Source organism: Tenrec ecaudatus, chromosome 7 (assembly GCF_050624435.1).
Source record: "Tenrec ecaudatus isolate mTenEca1 chromosome 7, mTenEca1.hap1, whole genome shotgun sequence".
Classification (NCBI taxonomy): domain Eukaryota; kingdom Metazoa; phylum Chordata; class Mammalia; order Afrosoricida; family Tenrecidae; genus Tenrec; species Tenrec ecaudatus.
The window spans coordinates 28,367,028-28,388,029 of NC_134536.1; positions in this window are offsets into that span (position 1 = coordinate 28,367,028).

The following is a 21,002-nucleotide window of genomic DNA, read 5'->3' on the forward strand; positions in this document are numbered from 1 at the left end:
GTAAGGTAGGGAGAAAGGGGGAACAGAGTACAAAGATCTACATATAGCCTCCTCCCTTGGGGACAGAAAGCAGAGAAGTGGAGAAGTGGTTGAAGGGTGATGTCGGAAGCTATAAGATATGACAAAATAAAAATAATTTATAAATTATCAAGGGCTCATGGCAGGGGGAGGACCAGGGAGGGAGGGTAAAAATGAGGAGATGATACCAAGGGCTCAAGCAGAAAGCAAATATTTTGAGAATGATGAAGGAAACAAATGTACAGAAGTGCTTGACACAATGGATGTAAGTATGTATTGTGATAAGAGTTGTAAGAACCCCCAGTAAAATCATTTTTTTTAAGTAGCAGACGGACACTGGGCCTCTACTCAAGTATTCCCTCAATGCAAGAACACTTTGTTCTAATAATCTGGCATTCTGTGATGCTCACATTCCCAACAAGATTGCTGAAGAAAAAATGGGTGCATTAGAAAATGTGGTGAAAAAAACTGATGGGGCCAGACTATTAGATGATTTCATGTCTAGGGTCTTAAAGGCTTGCAGTTAACAAGCAGTCATTTAGCAAGGAAGCAACAAAGGCCACATGGAATCATCACGCCAGCCTGTGTGATTATGATGTGTTGACAAGTTCAGGTGTCAGTAGACTCAAAACAATCACAACAATCATATTGTTGCGAATGAGGGGGTTATGACTAGAGACCCAAAGCTCATCTGTACACAATTGGACATTCCCTCACAGAAGGATCACAAGGAAGGAAGGAGCCAGCCAGGGTGCAATGCAGCACCGACAAAATACTCAACATTCCTCTAGTTCTTTAATGCTTCCTCCCCCCGCTATCATGACCCAAGTTCTACCTCACAAACCATGCTAAACCGGAACATGTGCACTGATACAGATAAGAGCTCTGGACATAGGGACTCCAGGACAGATAACCCCCTCAGGAATAATAATAGGAGTTGCAATACCATGAGGGTCGGGAGAAGGTGGGGGAGGAGGGGAAGGAAAGGAGGAACTGGTTGCAATGATCAACTTATAACTATCCCCCTCCCAAGAGGGACAAACAACAGAGAGACAGGTGAAGGGACACAGCAGATGGTATAAGATTTGAAAATAATGTAATTTATAATTTATCAAGGGGTCATGAGGATGAGAGGGTGGGGGAGGGAGGGAAAAAGAGGAGCTGATACCAAGGGCTCCATAGAAAATGTTTTGAAAATGATGATTGCAATATATGTACAAATATGCTTGATACAAATGATGTATGGATTGTTATAAGACCTGTAAGAATCCCCAATAAAATGATTTATAATAACAACAACAACAAAATCAAACAACATATAGTGCACCGGGCAAATAAATTGTACAAGGCCTCTTTAAGATATTGATGAGAAAAAAATATCATTATGGGCTCCAAGGTATATCTGATCCAAGCCATGTTTTATTCCGTCTCCTCTTGTGCATTATGCATTTGAAAGTTGGACAGCAAATAAAGAAGACAGCAAATAATTGATGCTTTTGAGTTACGGTTTTTGAAAAAAAAATCCATCTTGAACATACAACCAGAATGATCTTTAGTAAGGAAGGACTTCATCTCACATTCTTTCAGTATTTTATCGAGACCTACTAGTCCTGGAAGACAACATCATACAGTGGACGCCATAAAGAAAAAGACCCCTGATGGGATGGACTGATGCGATGGCTACACCAGTGGAATAAACACAAGAATTGAGAGGATAGTGCAAGGCTAGGCAGTGTTTTGTCATTTCTTTCTGCTATACACAGGGTTCCTAGGAGAACCAACACCATGGCATCTAGCAACAATGATACATTCTATTGTCAATTGATTCCTTTAATCCAATATAAATTTCAAACTTGACTCTTTTTTACTAACTAAATGCATACTTTTATTATAAAATTATCATTCTAGCACTCTTTTTACTTTGATAATCTTTAAAGTATTTTATTATTTTACTTCCAACACTTGGTGTCTTTGTATTGAAAAATTATTTTATAGATTTCATATGAGAGGACCATTGTTTGCTTGCTTTTAATTCATGCTATCTCCTTTTATATTGAAAAATGAGTTGATTTGAAAATTAAGATTAATTTATTTACTCAAAATAAATCTTGTGAGAAATGTGCTATTCTTATACGTAGTTGTCTCATTATGTACATCTTATGCATAGCTTTTGCTCTTTAATTCCTCCATTAGTATACTCTGTATATGATGAGCTTCTTCTCTCCTGCTGCTTTGACTGTTTTCAGTTTATTTTCCTTTTTTAACAATTTAGTTGCAGTGCACCTTAACTTAGTTTGGGTATACTAAGATTATAGGATATATAGATTCATGTTCCTGAGCCATGGATACAAGTTTGAATTTCTTGTCAGTTTCCCCAGGCTCCAGCTACTTCCCAGCAAAATCTATTGGAAAATTTAAATCGAGACATGCACTCCTCCTGTTCTTTCTCTCTTCCTCCTCCTGCTACTCTCCTCCTTCTCCTCCTCATTCTTCTTCTATTAAAAAAAAAGGTCAATCTACACTTATAAAGAAATCCCTGACTTCTGTTAATGTGGCAAAAACTTTAACGGCCATACTCAAACAGGAATACAAAGTGAATTTGTTCGTGAACACAGTTTCACTCGAATTTCTCTTATTTTGCAATGGCCAATTAAAGAAAACAGCCTGTGACTGTGAAATTTTGTTTCCTGCTTTTAAGAAATGCCACAAAAACTGTTGTGATGTTGAACACAGCTTACAAGAACAGCACTATGGAAAAAACTCAAATGTACAAGTGGTTTCTTATTTCAACAAAGGTGATATATCAATTGATCACAAACCTTATTCTGAAGGATGTCCAGCAACTTCCCAAAAGGAAGACACCATCGACAAATTTTGTGTATTTGTGCTCAAAGATAAACAACAGACCATGAAAGAAATGGAGGAGTTATCTGGATTATCTTGGAATTATCAGTGAGTTTTAATGGACTAACTGGGAATGAGAAGGGTCGCTGTGAAATTTGTGCTTCAGGTTTTGACTGGCCAGGAAAATGAGCGTCAACTGGAAACATGCCGTGCTGTGAAAGAACAGCTCGGAAGAGACTCGGCATTTTTTACAAGGTCATTACTGGTGATGAGACACGGTGCTGTTTTTAAGATCCCGAAAGCAAACAGCAATTAAGCCAATTGTCAACTCGCCCCAAAAGTCTCATCACATGATATCAAAGATCAAAATGATGCTCATGTGTTTTTTTTCTTTATGTGAGGGGGTAATGCATTTGTAGTTCATTCCACCAGGTCAAACTGTTAATCAAACTTTCTATTTAGCGGTTCGGGGTGGGGGGCGGAGCCTGATCATTGACAGATGGTAAACTGGTTTTACCTGCACAATAATGCACCTACTCATACAGCCATCTCAGTGTGGCCATTATTTGGCAAAAAAGAGCATGCCTCTCTTGCCTCGTGCACCTTATTCACCTAACCTTGCTCTGTACAATTTCTTTTTGTTTCCTCAAATGAAGATGGGCATTAAAGGACAATAGTTGATGAAGCAGAAGAGATGAAAAAAATGAGGGAGGTGCCGTCAGCCATTAAACAGATGAGTTTGAAAAATATTTCCAAGAATGGATTTGACAAATACATTAATGCAGATTCTTTTGATGGCGATAAGGTTGATTTGTAAAGAGAAAAAAAGTTAAATAAAAAAATCTTTAAAAGAAAGAATCTTTTTTTGGGGGGGGTACCGCCTTGAAGATGAATGAGAGTGGGTATGTTTCTCTAGACAACCCAGCCTAACACAGGGCTTAGCACACAATAGGACTTACTATGCATTAGTTGTATGTGGCAATTACATAATCTTCTGTCAACTTGCAAAGGGTGGAGTATATCTAGCCTATATATATCAGGTTGCAGCTTGATGACCTCATTTGGGGGTGCAAAGGAGATAAATAGCTCACTGGAGGCCAGATACACTCTCCCTGCAAGACATTCCTGGTTACAAGCCACATGGAATTATGCTGATGGCAGTCACAGCGTTGGAGCTGGGTGAGCCATGGGGAGACCCACACCAGTGCTTAAGATGCTTCCACTGGATCCACAAGACTTTTCCACCCAATGGCATGTGATTTTCCTGAACGTGGCATCATTGCGTGGTTGTGTGAGTCTGAAGAGGAATTTACAGACTGGTATCAGACATATGGCCTAATATCATATTTATGGATCTATACTGGGCCAGGATGTTTTCTTAATATACAATTACTCTTTGATATAAAGTTCACTCTAATATACATATAAGTGTCTATGAATTTGTTTCTCTACTCTACTCAAATTAACACACTATATTACATTTGGGTTTTAAGATAAAGTATAATCTAATCAATTTGCAATTTATAAGAACACCTTGCATATTGTGTGGAACACAGCATGTGGTAGATAAGGTGGTTCATTTCCCATTGCAACTCTCTAGCGACATCTGAAAGGAACACCAGTGGGTCAATGGTTTGAACATATGACTGTTAACTGAAAGGTTTGAGGTCTGAACCCCCAGAGACAATGCAAGAGAAAAGACCTCCTCACCTGCTGTTATAAATATTTCAGCCTAAAGTAGATGATGGAAAGACAAGTGGGTAGAGATCAGGTCTTACCTGAAGAAAATCTGTGTTTTAAGGCCACATTGAGGAAATCTGGTCTAAGAAAAGCAGGTATCCAAGACAGAGTTTATTATTTCTAGTTCACATACAAGCAAAGTGGGGTTAAACTTTTAGTACATTTGTTAGAGATCATAGAAATCATACATAATTGAACTGGAATTCACCTTGGTTTCATCTGCTTGAAGGTCTGTGTTAGGCTGGGTAGACTAGAGAGACAAATTCATGGAGACCCATATGTGAATAAGAAAGAGATTTATATACCAGAGTAATTGAATATTAAGAAAACATCCCAGGCCAATCCAGATCAAGTCCATAACTCCAATATTAACCCATACATCTGATACCAATCTATAAAGTCCTCTTCTGATTCACAAATCACATGCAATGATGTGAATGCAGGAAAATCACAGGCCAGTGGGTGGTATTTACAGTCTTGTAAAATCAGTGGCATTGTAAGCATCTCAGCGCTGGCAGGCATTTCCAGGAAGCTTCTCCAGCACCCAGTGCTGCATCAGGGGCGGTCCAGGTGGCTTCTCCTCAGGGGGTCTCCAAAGAAGTCAGACTGTCTCCAAGAGAGTGAGCAGAAAGAGTCTGTCTTGCCTCCAAGGAGGAAATACAGGAATTCCCAGGATTCTCAGTGAAGGCCATGCCCACACAGAGGCCTCATTGGGTATAACCCGATTGCCAGACTAGACCCCACCCCTTCATTCTTAATCATCTCAAGTCTGAAATTGACACCAGATTATGTAACTACCACAAGGTCCACATGCCCCACTTCATCTGCTGTCAGTCATTTGCTATCAGCTTCGGCCTTTTGATGGACTATTCTAGCTTCTTCTTCTATCCCCTTTTTTCACAAGAGCCACTACCCTGAACTGTACTCTAAAGACACAGAGAGAGGGCAAGAGGTGAAATAAAGCATGTGTGAAAGAAAGAGGAAGAAAAAGAGAGAGAAGAGAGAGAAGAGAGAGAGAGAGAGAGAGGGAGAGAGAGAGCGAGCAGTGGTTGTGTTGTGAAACATAGTTAAATATTTGTGGAGATACTGATCTAGCAAAGTAGTTTCTTCACTTTCTAGATCAGGAATGGCCCCTAAGAAGTATTCAAAGCTTTCTGAAAGATTGTGGTTCATTAATAATGGTTCAGGGAAGAACAGTAACTTGTTTAGATGCAAAAAATGTGTGTGAAGCAAGAAAGTAAATAGATGAGGTGCAATATTAACCTCCACATATTAAAATATTATCTGACGTGATTAACCACCTCTTTCAAAGTGGATGAAAGAAAGGAAGCAGGTGAACTGCATGATTAGGCCAGCCCGAGGTGAGTGCTCCATTGTCTCTACTACAGGTGTATAGTAGTTAGCAATCAGGTTATCACTTGCGAAGATTCCTGAATTTAAATCAGAATTTAAACTAAAATGATATAAAAGAGTGTCTAAGGAATCATAAATCACCCGATGATGCAGGTCAACAAAGTACATATTCTTCAAGTCTTGCATGGGAGTGTGCCTACACAGCTTTTCACTAAAGAATGGAGATAAACAAACAAAACCTGTTACAGCTCCGATTCAAAATTGTTGACATGAAAGTGAACAAACAAAGCAACCCAGTGGATATAGAATATTTATAATGTAAGTGTTGCACAATTGAAAAAGGCATAAATCGCTTACTCTAACCTAGATATAATCTGCTTGTAGTGGCTAGGTAGGGGTGGGAGGAGGCGATCCCAACAATCCTTAAATACTTCTCATCAACTCCAAAGGTACTCACCTGATGATGCTGCCAAAGTGGTGAGACACAGTAAGTGTTTTCATGTAGTGTAAAGGTAAGTGTCAGACAGTACTGAGAAGTGAGATGGAATATCGAGCAGAGAAAGGATAAACTTGTTCCTAATGCATCCAGTATTAAGTATCTGTATAGGATTTACTATTTAAGAACATTTAAATACATATCAATATCTATCCAAACTATTTATTCACCCCACGTTTAGTATCAAATATTACATCTACTTTTTACACAAGGAAACTGAGGTAGACTGTTAGGCAGCAGTGTAAAATGGGCCAGGAGAAGCACTCTTCCTTCAGCTGAGGGTTCATTCATTGAAGCGAATTACCTCGTCTCAGAAGCCCCATTGTAGCCACCGCAAAAAGTAATTTATGTCCAAGAAGAGAGTACTTTACTTTTAAGAGGAAACATTTTTACTTATTTTGCTTTAAATTGTATTTGTTACTAATATAATAAGAAATATATATCCTGACTACACTAGCATTAAGCCAAGTGTTGTGTTCTCTTTGTCCTTGCCAGATGTCTTATAGCATGGAAGAGTGTTAAAGAAGATTGATAAACCAAATAAACTTATATATAAACCTATCAGTTCAGGATTATATAGAGGAAATTCTATTTAAGCTTGGAAGACTTCTAAGATTTCACCCATAGATATTTTTTTTTAATCTCCGACTCATTTCCACTTTTAGGATAATTATTTTTACCCTATGTTTTCCAACATTTATATTTACCCTGAGATGAAAGAAATAAATATAAAACACAAAGGTTTTAGCCAGATTTTCTCACCAACTGAAATCTAATAAAGATATTTGGGCCTCCCATTTTTCAAAAAATTTTAACAGACATAACATAGCTGGCTAGGTGCTAGTCTAACTTTTATCTGAAGAGATTCTTTCCTCAAGAAAAAGAAATGAATTGCTACAATTTTAAAGATGTTAGAGTTACTATAGAAGAACAACCGAGCTTAAATACCTTTCTTTTGAGACGGTCAGGAATTTAACTGCGTCTTCTGTCCACGTAGGCTCTTGAGTGCGTCAGAGACACCATGAATTGAAGTTCGCGCTGCAGCAAGTGGTTTCAGTGGCTTCATTGTGTGAAAATGGATCTCAATCTTTTCATTATTATTTTTGACATATAGATATATAAGCAGAGGCCATGAAGGGGACATTATGTGGAGAGGGGTCTTTTCTCCTGTTTCCGGGGTGCTGCCGTGGCCTGCTCTTCTGCCCACCTGCTACAGATCCCACTTTTATCCAGTCTGCAGCGTGAGAGGCATCATCGTTACTGTGTTCCTGCAGCACAGGCAACGTCTCCAGTACTAGCCCTCTCCAGTGCAGAAGAAGCAGTCTTACATACCGCCGTGGCCGCTTTTGGTGGGTTTGTAGCACAGCATCTCAAGCAAGATAACTAACTCCCCATGAGCAACTTTTGTCAGCGCCACGTCGTTACTGGTTGTGTGGAATCAGCACCCAGGTGTGGTGAACGGAAGACTTCCCGCTGCTGCGTCATTTTTCTGAGAGCGTACATGCTCGGCTCCAGAGTTGGAGGTTAGGACATGACATAAAGATGCAGTGACACAGTGGCTAAAATCGACAAGGAAGCCCTCTGCTGTTGACTCGGTGTGGCCCCCCTGTGATCCTCTGTGCGTTGGAGGAGAACTGCCAAGAGGCTCCCATTTCCACAACAGCAGGTAGTCCATGCTTTCTTTCACAGTACAGCTGGATGCATTTGAACTTCCAATCTGTGGGTTGCAGGTGAAGCACAAACCGTTTGCACCACCCTGGGCTTTATTCAGTTTCAATCCCTAGTAAAACTGAACATGCGAATAATTCATGATACCGTAATTTTATATCGAAATATCATCTAGCATTCTTTTGCACATTTTAAAGAGGAGAAGTTACCAAATTTTCATAGAAGCAATTTCAGGCAAATGAAAGCTGAAAAGTCTCCAATTTCTTTCCACATCAGAACGAGTGTGCGATAAAATACAATACAGCAATAATGAAATTGTTCTATCAGTAAATCCATAAAAGGTAATGTTTAATATAAAAGAAAGTCAAAGAAGAATGCACACACTAGAAAAATGTAAAATAACATGGCAATATCTTTATACATAAGTTGAAAAATTATAAGTTCATGTAAGGGCATGATTAATACTCAATTATATTAATATTCAATTCTAAATACAGTAGACCTACGGTACTCGACGGCATCAGTACTCGACATAATCAGATTTTGCCGGGAAATGTAAAAAAACATTTGCATCGAAGCTCGAACAAAACGTAATCTGACCCCACACACGTGATTTTTGTTAACAAGATCAATTCGTATTTCGTTCACTCGGCATTAGTTGGCGCTGTAAGTACGCGTTGTTTAAACCTTTTGCGCTGTGTTCCAAGCGTTCTGCTACAATTTTCTTAGTTTTTGTGGCTTTTTGTACTGTTTTTAGATCAAAAGCATGGATCCTAAGAAAGAGTTTCTGAATGATAAGGAACTGGTTAACCGTGTTCTCGATTTTGTTGATAATTTAGTAAACCCTTTTAGAAAACAGTTTAGGAAACGCCAACAGCAGACCACGTTAGACAGATTTTTTCAGAGAGAAAGCCAGCCAGGTCCTAGAGGGAAAAGGCAAAGAAGGGAAAAAGCTCCTGAAAATCTGCTACCAGTTGATTTTATGGAAGGGAATTCCCCTTCCAAACAATGACTCCCTCTCCGTACTTCCTCTCCGCATCCGTGTTCACAGATCCAGAGCCTCATCCATCTCAAGGTATGGGCCATTCTGTAGTCAAAAACTCTCTCTTTAAACGTTATGTTATTTTAATGATATTATTTAACTCTGAACTTGTTTACTTTGATATTTCTGTGTACTGTACTGTATAAAGGAAGGTTAGGGTAAACATTTGGTGGTCGAGAATGGATTAATCGGTTTTCAGTGATTTCTTAGTGGAAGAATTGATGTGGAACTCGACGGCATTGCATTTCCGGCGCTCCTTCTCGAAGGGATTCACGTGGAGGACAGGTTGTACTATAGTAAATCTCCCTGAGGGGAAAGAACACTATTAAGGAGATGGACCCTTAGGCATCTAAGAAATATGAAATCCTTCAATTGTGCCTTGTTTGTGGGGTTTATCTAGGTGTTTATTAATGTTATATTATACTAATATAATTTAGTCTATTACTGTTACTAAATTAATATTAATATAGCATCAGTTTTATGAGCACAGTCATTTATATGTGACATGTTTTATAAAAATAGATTTAAATTACAAAATAATAAAATTTTACTTAAGAAAAGAATATGAGTAAATATTGTAAAAATAAGGATGGTATTAAAGGAGACTATTTGATCATTCATTTAAAATAATAATTATTCATAAAAAGTGCTTTCATTGAACATGATGACTGCAACTTACTGAACCGAACTATATCTGTTATAAAAGTTGAAATGACAAATGTTTTAGTGCATGTGTAGATCATAATTTTATATGTATGCATGTATTTACATACGTATTTAACACAATTTTATATTAAGCTGAGACTGCTAATAAAAGACAAAAATGATTGTAGAAATACTAGTCTCATATCCATGGTTTAGTTAACACGTTTTTGTCTGTGTGTGTGCGTGTGTGTGTGTGTGTGTAAGGATAGATAAATATATTGGTTTTGGTTCATAAGAAAATCCTTTCCAACCTAACGCATGTATTGTTTACCCACTTGTAGAATATGCCAATGTGACATGTGTTTTTCAGGGAGGAGTGAAAAACAGGAATAATATTAAAGGTATTATTAACTTGGTATCAGAAGCATCCTTATCTCAATAGAGACTCCCACCCACTCTGATGGTTAAAATTCCAAGATTAAGGTCATGTGCACTCTTTGGAAATCCTTGAACTATTAAAATAGTATTATGTTACATAACAGATGACATATTCTCTTTTGAAATGATGTTTTAAAAATAGTTTTTTTATCATTATCCTTGAAATCATTTAATTATTTTATTATGGCCTTGCTGAAGTAGTCTAAAGATATGTTTCAAGACATAATGACATTAGGAGATAAGTAATTTGAGAACTGTATTCTTGAACTAAAAAAAGTCATTTTCCTTAACAGTGATTAAGTTAATATTATTGCCAGATATTTCACATTGATAAAAATAAAAATAGAAGACTAGAAGTCACAAATTCAAGTGTATTGGCTTTCTTTGTAACTGAGATTATTAGGCTGATAGGCTGAACATATTTTATGGAGAACATTTTTGTAGAATACTAAAAGTTTTCATGATTATTTTTCACACCCATATTGTTTGGAAATGTAAGGGTCATAGGTTAGTCAGGATTGTATATGACCCTTCCCTGTTGCTATTCTCTTTTCATCAATAACAATGAAGGGGAACTGAAGTGAGTACTCAGTAAAGGCATGCTTTGCATAAGGATAGATTTTAGGAGACAGAACAGGGACACAAATGCCAAGCTTTTGTTTCCAGAAGGGCTGTTTCCAGGATAATCTGAAAAGAGTGTTTTCAGGTAGAATTTTAAGTGAAAGACTTTAAAAGTGAGCCCATTTAGGAGGCAGTAAAAGAATTACAGTCAGGGTGAACAAAAGCTGGGTTTAAATGGTAGCTGTGGAAATGGATCCTGCTTTGGGTTTCTTATCCATGTCCTGTCTCTCTACATTCTCTGCAGAACCTGTTTGACTGGAGTCTTTATAGTCCTTTTAAAGGTCTCTCTGGTGTTCTCTACAATGAGCTGAATGCTTTGGGGTAATCTCTCTGATTTATCTCAGCTTGGTAAAATGTTCAATAAAGGTGGACTACTTGGATTCCATTAAAGAGCACAGACTGTCATTAAATTTTGGGAAATTTTTTATTATTATGTATAAAAGGATAACAAATTCAACATTCATGGAAAATAGTATATTCTATGGATTTAATCCCTATGTAAAACAATGTAGTTTTAATGAAAGAACCTTTGACTCTTTTTGATCTTCCTTATTGAATTGTTGTATTTATATACTCAGGCCATGTTTAGAGAAATATACCCTTGTGGATTATAAGGTTTGCTTGAGCAAGGATGATTGTGAAAGACAGAGGAAGAAGCCACAAGACCTGAATACAAGACCAGGCGTGCTTTCTTCATTACATTTCCAAGACCTTCATTGACTCATCCTTATGGCCTCCATTACCTTAAAATTGAGATCTCTAATGTCTATTCTAATTTTCCTTTCCTGATCATTAAAATTCATATTGTTAAACACTCACAAAGCTATGTAAATATTAGAGTGTTCTGTAAATGATAAGCTAAGGAAAACATAGCTTGTAATTTATTTTAATATTGAAAATGTGTGTATCTAGCTTCCATAGATGTTATAAGCTTGCAAAGATTGATTGAATGCTAAATGATTACGCTAAACCTAAAAACTAAACTCACTGCTTTGGAGACACTGCTGACTCACAGCCACCTCAGTGGGTTTCTGAGACTCTAGCTGTTTATGGGAGTAGAAAACCTGGGCTTTCTCCAGCTAAGCCACTGGTGGTTTTGAACTGCTAACCCTGCAGATTGTATCCAATGCATAACTACTACACTATCGGGGGCTTTGATTACTAGAGATGGCTAATATGTGAATTAATAATAATTGTAAACCTTGTGAAGACTTTCTAGACTGATCACTAAATCTCCCCCTAGCATGTTTTTTCTCATCTATAACAGCTAGAATTCTTAAGCTATACATATTCAGTATTTTTATGCAACTGGACTTCTGCAGGTTTTGTAAGGTCTCTCTCTCCTGGCTAAATTTCAACCTCAGTCCTTGGCTCCACACGAGAACGAATTCACGCTGAAGCCGGGTTCGTGATCCAAGTGAATTTAATGAGAGTTAAAAGAAGCTTCAGGTTTTATGAGGCACCCATAGGATTCCTTTTGACCATGCGGCCTGGCAGAGACTGCTCAGGGTCACGCAAAGATCTCTCTCCCAAGTTTCCTCCCACGAAGACGACCAGGCAAGACCCCTCTCCCTCTCGGTCCCTGCCTTTTCAATGATTCCCGGGGGAGGCGTGGTGAACGACCCCAGGTTGATCCGATTGGCTCAATTGCAATCACCTGGCCCAGGTGGGCTGTTCCAGGTTTAACGCCCATCCGTGCCCACCGACGGGAAAATCCAGCTTGTATTTTGAAAGGAAATAAGACTTTAAGTACTTACTGATGAAGATCAAAGACAACAACCTTAAATATGGGTTTTAACTCAATATGAAAAAAGCCAGAATCCTCACAGCCAGACCATACACTGCAGCTTGATAAATGGATTAAAGTTTTAAGTTGCCAAGGATTTCACTTTACTTGGATCCACAATGAATACACACAGAAGCAGCAGTCTAGAAATTAAACAAAGTCTTACATTGGTAACATCTGCTACACGAGGTCTATTTAAAGTAATCAAGAGCCAAAAAGTCCCTTTCAGGACCAAGGTGTGCCTGACCCAAGCCATGATATTTTCACCAAGTCATGGTAATTTCAATCACCGCATTTGCCTGTGAAAGCAGGAGAAGGAATAAAGAAGCTCAGAACAGAAGTGATGCCTTTGAATTTTGTTGTTGGTGAAGTACTGTCAGAAGAACAGACAAATCTATCTTGGAATTAACATAGCTAAAAGTGAGGATGGTGAGACTTTGTCGTATATTTAACATATAATCAGAAGGGATTAGTTTCTAGGGGAAAATATGCTTGGCAAACTAAAGAGGGAGTGGAAAAACAGAACCCTTATTGAGATGGACTTACCCAGAGACTATACCAATGAACTAAGAAACGGTTACTACTGTGAGGAGGAGTAAGGACTAAGCAATATTATGGTCCAGTATTCATAGAATCACTAAGATATGGAACTGAATCTACAATGCTTAACAGCAACAACAAAAACAATGAGCCAGATAGGAAACAATACAGTACTGCATTTTGGTGATATTCTACACACTGAAGAATAGGCATTTCACAAGGAAACAATATATTTTAAAAATTTTATTTATAGTTTGGGTACTTGAACAGGGAAGCTAGAGGTAAAAGAGAGCATGTAATTTTCACTATAGAACTGTATGGAATGAATGCTACCACCCACTACCAAGTGGATTTCTATTCATAGTGACCCTATCTGGGTTTTCAAGGATATAAATCTCTGTAGGAACAGATATATTTATCTGCCTGAGTAGGTGTACGCTTATCTGAATAACCTGGCAATTAGTAGTCCTACACTAACTTAACATTAGTGAATTGAATAAAATCCATCAAAAGTTTTTATTCCTGTTACCTGAGAAATATGACCTTGTTTGAAAATAGGATTCTTGAAAAGAGTATTACTTGTGTTAACATAAGGTCATTCTGATTTAATTAAATGATATCTTAGTCCAATCAGTGATGTCCTTATAAGAAAAAAAGAGATACAGGCACAGAGACAAAAACTGGAATGATGCATCTTCTGGTCCAAGTTTTCCTGCAATGAGTAGGAAACCAAACTCAATGTCACAGAGTCAGTTCCAACTCATGGCGATGCTATTTGTCAAGTACAACTGCCCCTGTAGGTTTCTGAGATTGTAACTCTTCAAGTGAGTAGAAAGCCTCCTCTTTCGCCAGGAGAGTGACTGATGGTTTTGAACCACTGACCTTGCAAATAACACCCAGGGAGTAACCACTCTCTCACCAGATGTTATGGAAAAATTAAAAAGAATATGACTCCTAGATTCATGAGAGAGAGAAAACTTTATTTACGCCTTCATTTCCGATTTTAGTATGTTTAACCCACCATTTGTCTCTCCGTTGGTCATACTGCCATGGCTTGTGTTTTGCTGTGATGCTGAAACCTATATCGCCAGCATGTTAAATGCCAGCAGAGTCATCCAAAGAGAACAGGGCTCAGAGCTGCCAGAATAAGAGCAGACTATGAAGAAGGAATAGGCTGTCCACTTCTGAGGAAGTAGATGCTAAACCTTGGATAAAATTGAACTTAATCAGATACTGAAAACCTTATGCAAAGATGTCGAGCATTGTGAGAGATACTGCCATAAGATGAGCCCCCCAGGTTGGAAGACCCTCAGAATCTGATGGAGGAAGGACTACCTTCTCAAAGTGGAACTGACTATAAAGAGGTGGATGGGAGTAAAGCCTGTCGAAGTAAAGTCATCAGGACCTTCATTTACTGGTGGGGCATGAATCCGAATGAGAAGAAAAAGCTGCAGTCATCAATTAATAATCAGACCTTGGAATGTACAAAGTGTGAATCTAGGAAAATTTTAAGTTGTAAAAGTGAAAGAGAACTCATAAAAATTGCCATTCTAGGCTATTATGATCCAGGATGGACTGGTATTGTTCATTTTGAATTAGAAAATAATATGGCTTACTGTGCTGGGAATAAAATAAAATAATCAACCTGAATGGTGTGGTAGTAAGTTTTGTGTCAACTTGAAGTGTAGGGAGGAGTCTAGCCTGTCAATCAGGTCATACCCTGATAGTGTCTCCATGTGGATATAGCCTTCTCATAAAGTTGGCCCTGGGAAGCTCCCTCCACCCTCTCTGCCTTCACCTTCCTGTTGAGGAGCCATAAGGAAACCTCTGTGAGCCCTGCAGATGGGTCCACTGCCATTGGATCACCAAAACTTTGCCCCCCCTGGCTGGTGACCTTTCTGCATTCTGCATCACTGCAGATAGCTACATGAGTCTGAAGAGGGAACTATGGACTAGTATTGGTCGGATGAACTAGTATCAGACTTATTGACTTAATCTGGCCTGGGCTGGGATGTTCTCTTCATATATAACTACTTTTTGATATAAAGATTTCTCTTACATATATATGAGAGTCTCTGGATTTGTTTATCAAGTCAACCCAGTCTAATACAATGGTATTTTGTTTATCCTCAAAATAAAAAGTAAAATAAAATTCAAGATCTAGCTTATAGTGCAATGCTGTCTATGATAGAATTATATCTATTTGCTTTCAAGGAAAGCCAATCAAAAACTATTATTCAAATGTATGCACCAATCATCAAAGCAAGAGATGAAGAATTATTCCAAGTCTTCAATCTGAAACATAGATAATTATTGGCCATTGGGGTGCAAACACAGAAAACAAAGAGGAAGGAACAAAATTTAGAAAATAGATCCTTCATGACAGAAATAAAGCTGGAGATAATATGATAGAATTTTGCAACATTACATAGTAAACATCTTTTTCAATAACACAATGCTTGGTTAAAAATAGATTTAGAAAAAAAACCAAACTCACTTCAATGTAATCAGTGCTGACTCATAATGATATCATGTGGGCTTCTGTGACTGTAACTGCTTCCAGATGCAGAAAACCCAGTCTTTCTCCAGCAGATCTGCTGCTGGTTTCAAACTGCTGACCAAGAGGATCACAACATGGTTTAAAACCACTATACCACCAGAGAAAATAGTAAAAAATTGAAAGGCCCTTAATGAGATGGACTTATGCAGTAGCTGCAACATGAGCTCAGATAAACCTACTACTTGAAGTTGGGACAGAATCAAGCAATATTAGGGTCTAGTATTCATAGGATCACTATGCTATGGAACTGAGTCTAAAGTGCTTAAGCAACAACAGAAACAAGAGCCAGATGGGAAGCAATGCATTAATGTATTTTGGTGCTGTTCATCAGGAATATATTTTTATAGATTTTTTAAAAATAACTTTATTACTTGAACAGTAAACCAGGAGGTAGAGGAGATGACATCATTTTCACTCATAGAACTGTAAGAGTGGACTTCTCCAGAGAGAATACAAGTAAATGAAATTTGACTACATCTATGGGAAGAGTCAATGGAGAAGCTTAACATTGGCAACTAAAATTGGGCTAGGGGCTGACTGTGGAACAGACAATTGATTATATGTAGTTTAAGGTTAAAGCTGAAGAAAATTAAAACAAGTCAATGAGAGCCAAGATACCACCTTGAGTCAATCCCACCAGAACTGCCAGGATATCTCAGGAACAGATTTGATCCACTGAACATGAGTGACATGGGACCTCATGAGCTGTGAGAGTACATCAAGAATATCGTTCATGAAGAAAGCTAAACGCTTTTTAAAAGGCAAGAAAAGATCAAAGTGGGCATCGGGAGAGACTCCAAAGCTTGCTCTTAATGCAGAATAGCTAAACAAATGGAAGAAATGATGACGTCAAAGAGCTGAGTAGAAAATTTCAAGGAACAACACAAGAAGGCAAAGCAATGTAGTATAATGCAATGTGCAAAAACCTAAAGTTAGAAACCAAAAGCAAAACACGCCCTCAGCAGATCTTAAATGGAAAGAAATGAAGAAAAAGTTCAAGCCTCGATTTGCAATATTGGGAGATTCAATGTGAAAATTACTAAATGCAAGAAGTATCCAAAGAAATGGAAAGAATACAGAAAGTCACCATCCTAAAAAGAACTCGTCCACATTATAGCATCTCAAGTGGTGGCACAGGAGTAAGAACCGATAGTTCTGAAGGAAGAAATCCAAACTGTAGTGAAAGCAGGAGCCAAACTGTGACTCCAGGAATTGAGGGAACGCCTGTTGACGTGTGTCCACAAGCTGCTGAAGCACTGACCATGCATCCTTGTCTATGCTGGGAAGTTTGGAGGGCAACGAATTGGCCAACTGACTGGAAGAGGTCAGTATTCATACCCAATCCAAAGAATGTTTACACATGGAACACCTTTATTAATATGGCATGCAAGTAAAAGTCTGCTGAAGATCATCCAACAATGGTTTCAGCAGTGCATTGACAGGGAACTGGCAGAGGTTCCGGCCAAATTCAGAAGATAAATTGAAACAAGAGGTATCATTGCTGATGTCAGATGGCTGAAAGAAGAGAAATATGAAAGGTGTTTACTTGTGCTTTGTTTGTTATGCTAACACATCGGACTGTGTTGCCCACATGATTGATGGATGGTTTGATAAAAATTGCAGTTTCAGAGCACTACATGGTGCTTGTATGGAAGTTGTATAAGGATCAGGAAGCTTTTGTGCACACAGAACAAAGGAATGTTTCATGATTTTAAAACAGTGAAGGTGTGTGTCAGGAGTGTAGCCTCTCGCCACACGTATTCAATGTATATGCTGACCCAGCAATCAGAAAATCTGGATTATGTAGAAGAGAGCATCACCATGGGAGGCAGGCTTTGTAACCATTTGCAAAATGTCAGTGTTGTTTGCTGAGCCTGAGGAACACTTGAAGCACTTTCTGATGTAGATCAAGGATAGCAAGTTTCAGTATGGATTGCAACTTAATATAAAGAGAACCAAGATCCTCACCACTGGACCAATAGTTAATATCATGATAATGAGAAAAAAGATTGAAGTTGGCAAGGATTTCACTTTGCTTAGAGCCGTCAAGAGGTCAATGACTGCATTGCATTGGGAAATCTGTTGCACATCTTTAAGGTGTTGAGAGAAAAAAAAAAGCTGTTACTTTGAGAACTAAAATGCACCTGACCCAAGCTATGGTATTTTCAATTGCCTTATAAGCGTGTGAACGTTGGACATTGAATAAGGAAGACCGAAGAAGAATGAGTGCGTTTGAATTATGTGCTAGAAAAGAATACTGAAAGTATCATGGACCACCAAAAGGCCCAAGCCATGGGCCATGGACGAAGCACAACTTTAATGGTGCACAGAGACAAGGATGGTGAGACTTCGTCTCACACACTTTGGACATGTTGTAAGAAGAGATCTGTCCCTGGAGAAGGACTTCATGCTTGCTACACTAGCAAGGCAGCGAAAGAGAGGAAGAACCACAGCTCAAACACAAAAATGATTGTGAGCATGACACATGATTGTGTTTATTTCTGTTGTACATAGGATTGCTATTAACCAGTACCAATTCAATCAATAAGCACAGCATCTGTAAGGACAATAAATTTCTCTTGTTTTAAATTAAGCTGTTTGTATGTCTTTGTGTTGTAAACAGCTTTATTTATATATCCTTCTTTTATTCTACAATTTAATCTTTTAATCGTATTAAGAAGACTTTTGATATCATCATCACAATCAATTTCAGAATATATTTTTATTGTACGTGTTGTTGTTAGATCCCTTTACCCCCAGTCTCCCCTCCCATGCCTCCAGGTAATGATTAGTCCACTTATTATCTCTTTAGATTAACCTATCCCAGATGGATGACTCATACAGAAAATTATACAAAAACACAAACTGGAAGTGAACGAGGAAAAACCAACAATGACTAGATGAAACAGAGAAAAACCTTAATCTAAAAAAAAGCAGAAAATATTCAAAACTGAAGCACTTTTAAAATGGGTCAAAATTTATAATAAATGATAAGATACTGTTTTTAGGGTTTGTTTTTGTTAGTATCTGGAGATTTATGTTGTTGTTTTCGATCCATTTTTTTAGGAGCTGATCTAGACATTATACCATTACATTGTTCAATTATATCACTCAGTGTTGTCCAATGGGTACCAAAACCAGTTTCAAACGTTTTCTTCCTTCTTGAACTCCTTGATATCAGCTCCTTCCCCCCCCCACTTCCCCATCATAGCCCACAGAAATCCTTGTTTAAGTGATTGTCTCTATAGAGTCACCCTGTATTTCATATAGCAAGCCCCCAAAACAAACACATAATAAAGATTCAAGAAGGTTACGAACAATGACAACATACAACAGAAATAAATCCCAATGTGGCAAAAAAAATCCTAGAAAATGTTAAAAATCAGATCATGCCCAAAGTTTATCAGAAGTAAGTTCAAATCACAAGGTTTTAACCTTCAAGACAGAATTATCATTTTAATCTACTATGGTCATCCCTTCAATACTCTGTCTGATAATCAGGTTATTCCCATTCCTCTGTTAGGGTCAGAGAGAGATCACTGGGGGCTTAGCCGCTGTGAAGATCCTGCAAATGGATTTTGAGATTACACTGTCATCCATAGCCTTCTGCACACAAGTGCCTCCATATTTAAGTCCTGATACTATTCCCTCCATTGGATTTGGATGATATAATTTAAGATCCTTGGATCATGGATGTTGGTGAGCTTCTTCCATATGGTCTTAGTGGACATCTCATTTAGATGACTGTTCAGAATCACGTTTTTAAGCAAGCCTTTAAAAGAAACCCAAGATGGCATACTATCTGATAGCAGCACCATCTAATTTCTTCACCAGTTTGCTATTGCACCCATATCTTCTGGGTTCCCTTCATGAAGTTGAGTATCAAGCAGGCCATGTTGTAAGAACTAATGGTTCATATATGGTAGCCAGGATTAAGTGCAAGCCCCAAATCCATTCTTGAATCTACGGGTTTTTGTTTGTTTATTTGTTTGTTGTTTTTAATCTGCTCTTGTTCGCCTTAGAAATATTCTTGTTAGTTTATGGTAGAGAATATTATCAATTATCTCACTAGAGAAAAGAATCTTCTGTTTATACTACTATTGATTAACTCATGGTACTAATTTTAAAACACTTTTGAGAGCGGTTGACTGAACAAGTGTAGGCTAACTACATATCGCATTTTAACCTAACTTTGTCTTCCAGTGTCAACTTTACAATGCTCCTTGTTTGATAATAAGCATCTAAGTGAGGAATCAACTAAGTCCACATGGAAGAAGTACACTAGCCTGTGTGATCCAAGTATTAAAACAATAAAATCTAACTCTGAAGCAAGGAATGGTATCAGAGCTTAAATTATAAACATCCAGTTTGCAGAAGCATGTGTGTGACAGTGGAAGCCCAAAATCAATTTGCTGGTTCCTCATGTGAATTAAGTCTTAAATGAATCCCCTATGCCTATACTCAAGGGAACATTTTTATGACAAGCTGATAATCAACAGCTCAACTAGAAAGAAATGCTTTGAAAATGATGATGGCAACTATGTATAAATGTGCTTGACACAATGGACGTGTGTATAGATTGCCATAAGAGCTGTAAGAGCCCCCAATAAAAGTATTCAATAATAAAAAGAGAAAATATAAGCATTAAATGATCCACTCTAAAATTTGCCTCCATATTCTTTTAACTTTATAAAGATGTTGGTTTAGAAATATAGAGACAAAGTAATCAATGTTTCTATTTAAATATCAATTTTACATTGATAAACTTGAACAGGCATTTAAAACAATTAAATATCCAGAAAAGGAATAATCAGAAGCAAGAAACCTTGGCAAATTCTAATCAACAGCTGAGGTGTATTCAATGTGAGACTTCATAGAAAAAAAATCTGGTGACACTGGAGATAGAGGTACAGTGACTCTTAAATTGGATATGAACTTAGAATATTAAAATGGACTAGATAGCATTTTTTAACCAAAAATTATCAGAAAATATATATTTCCCTGCTTAATGAATGCCCAAATTTTGGGAAATCATGAAAAAGTATTATTGTAATGATTAAACATAATAGGGGCACAAAATAAGGAAAACGAGGTTTTGTCTGAATGACTTCAAGAAAATGTTTAGCAAATACCTGCCATTGAAGCTATTGATATAGTTAAAAGAAGAATAATATGGACAAACATTTTAGATGGATCAGTATGTGCATTCAATCTGAAATTTTCTTGTGTGGTTAAGACTTGTTGGGCAGAA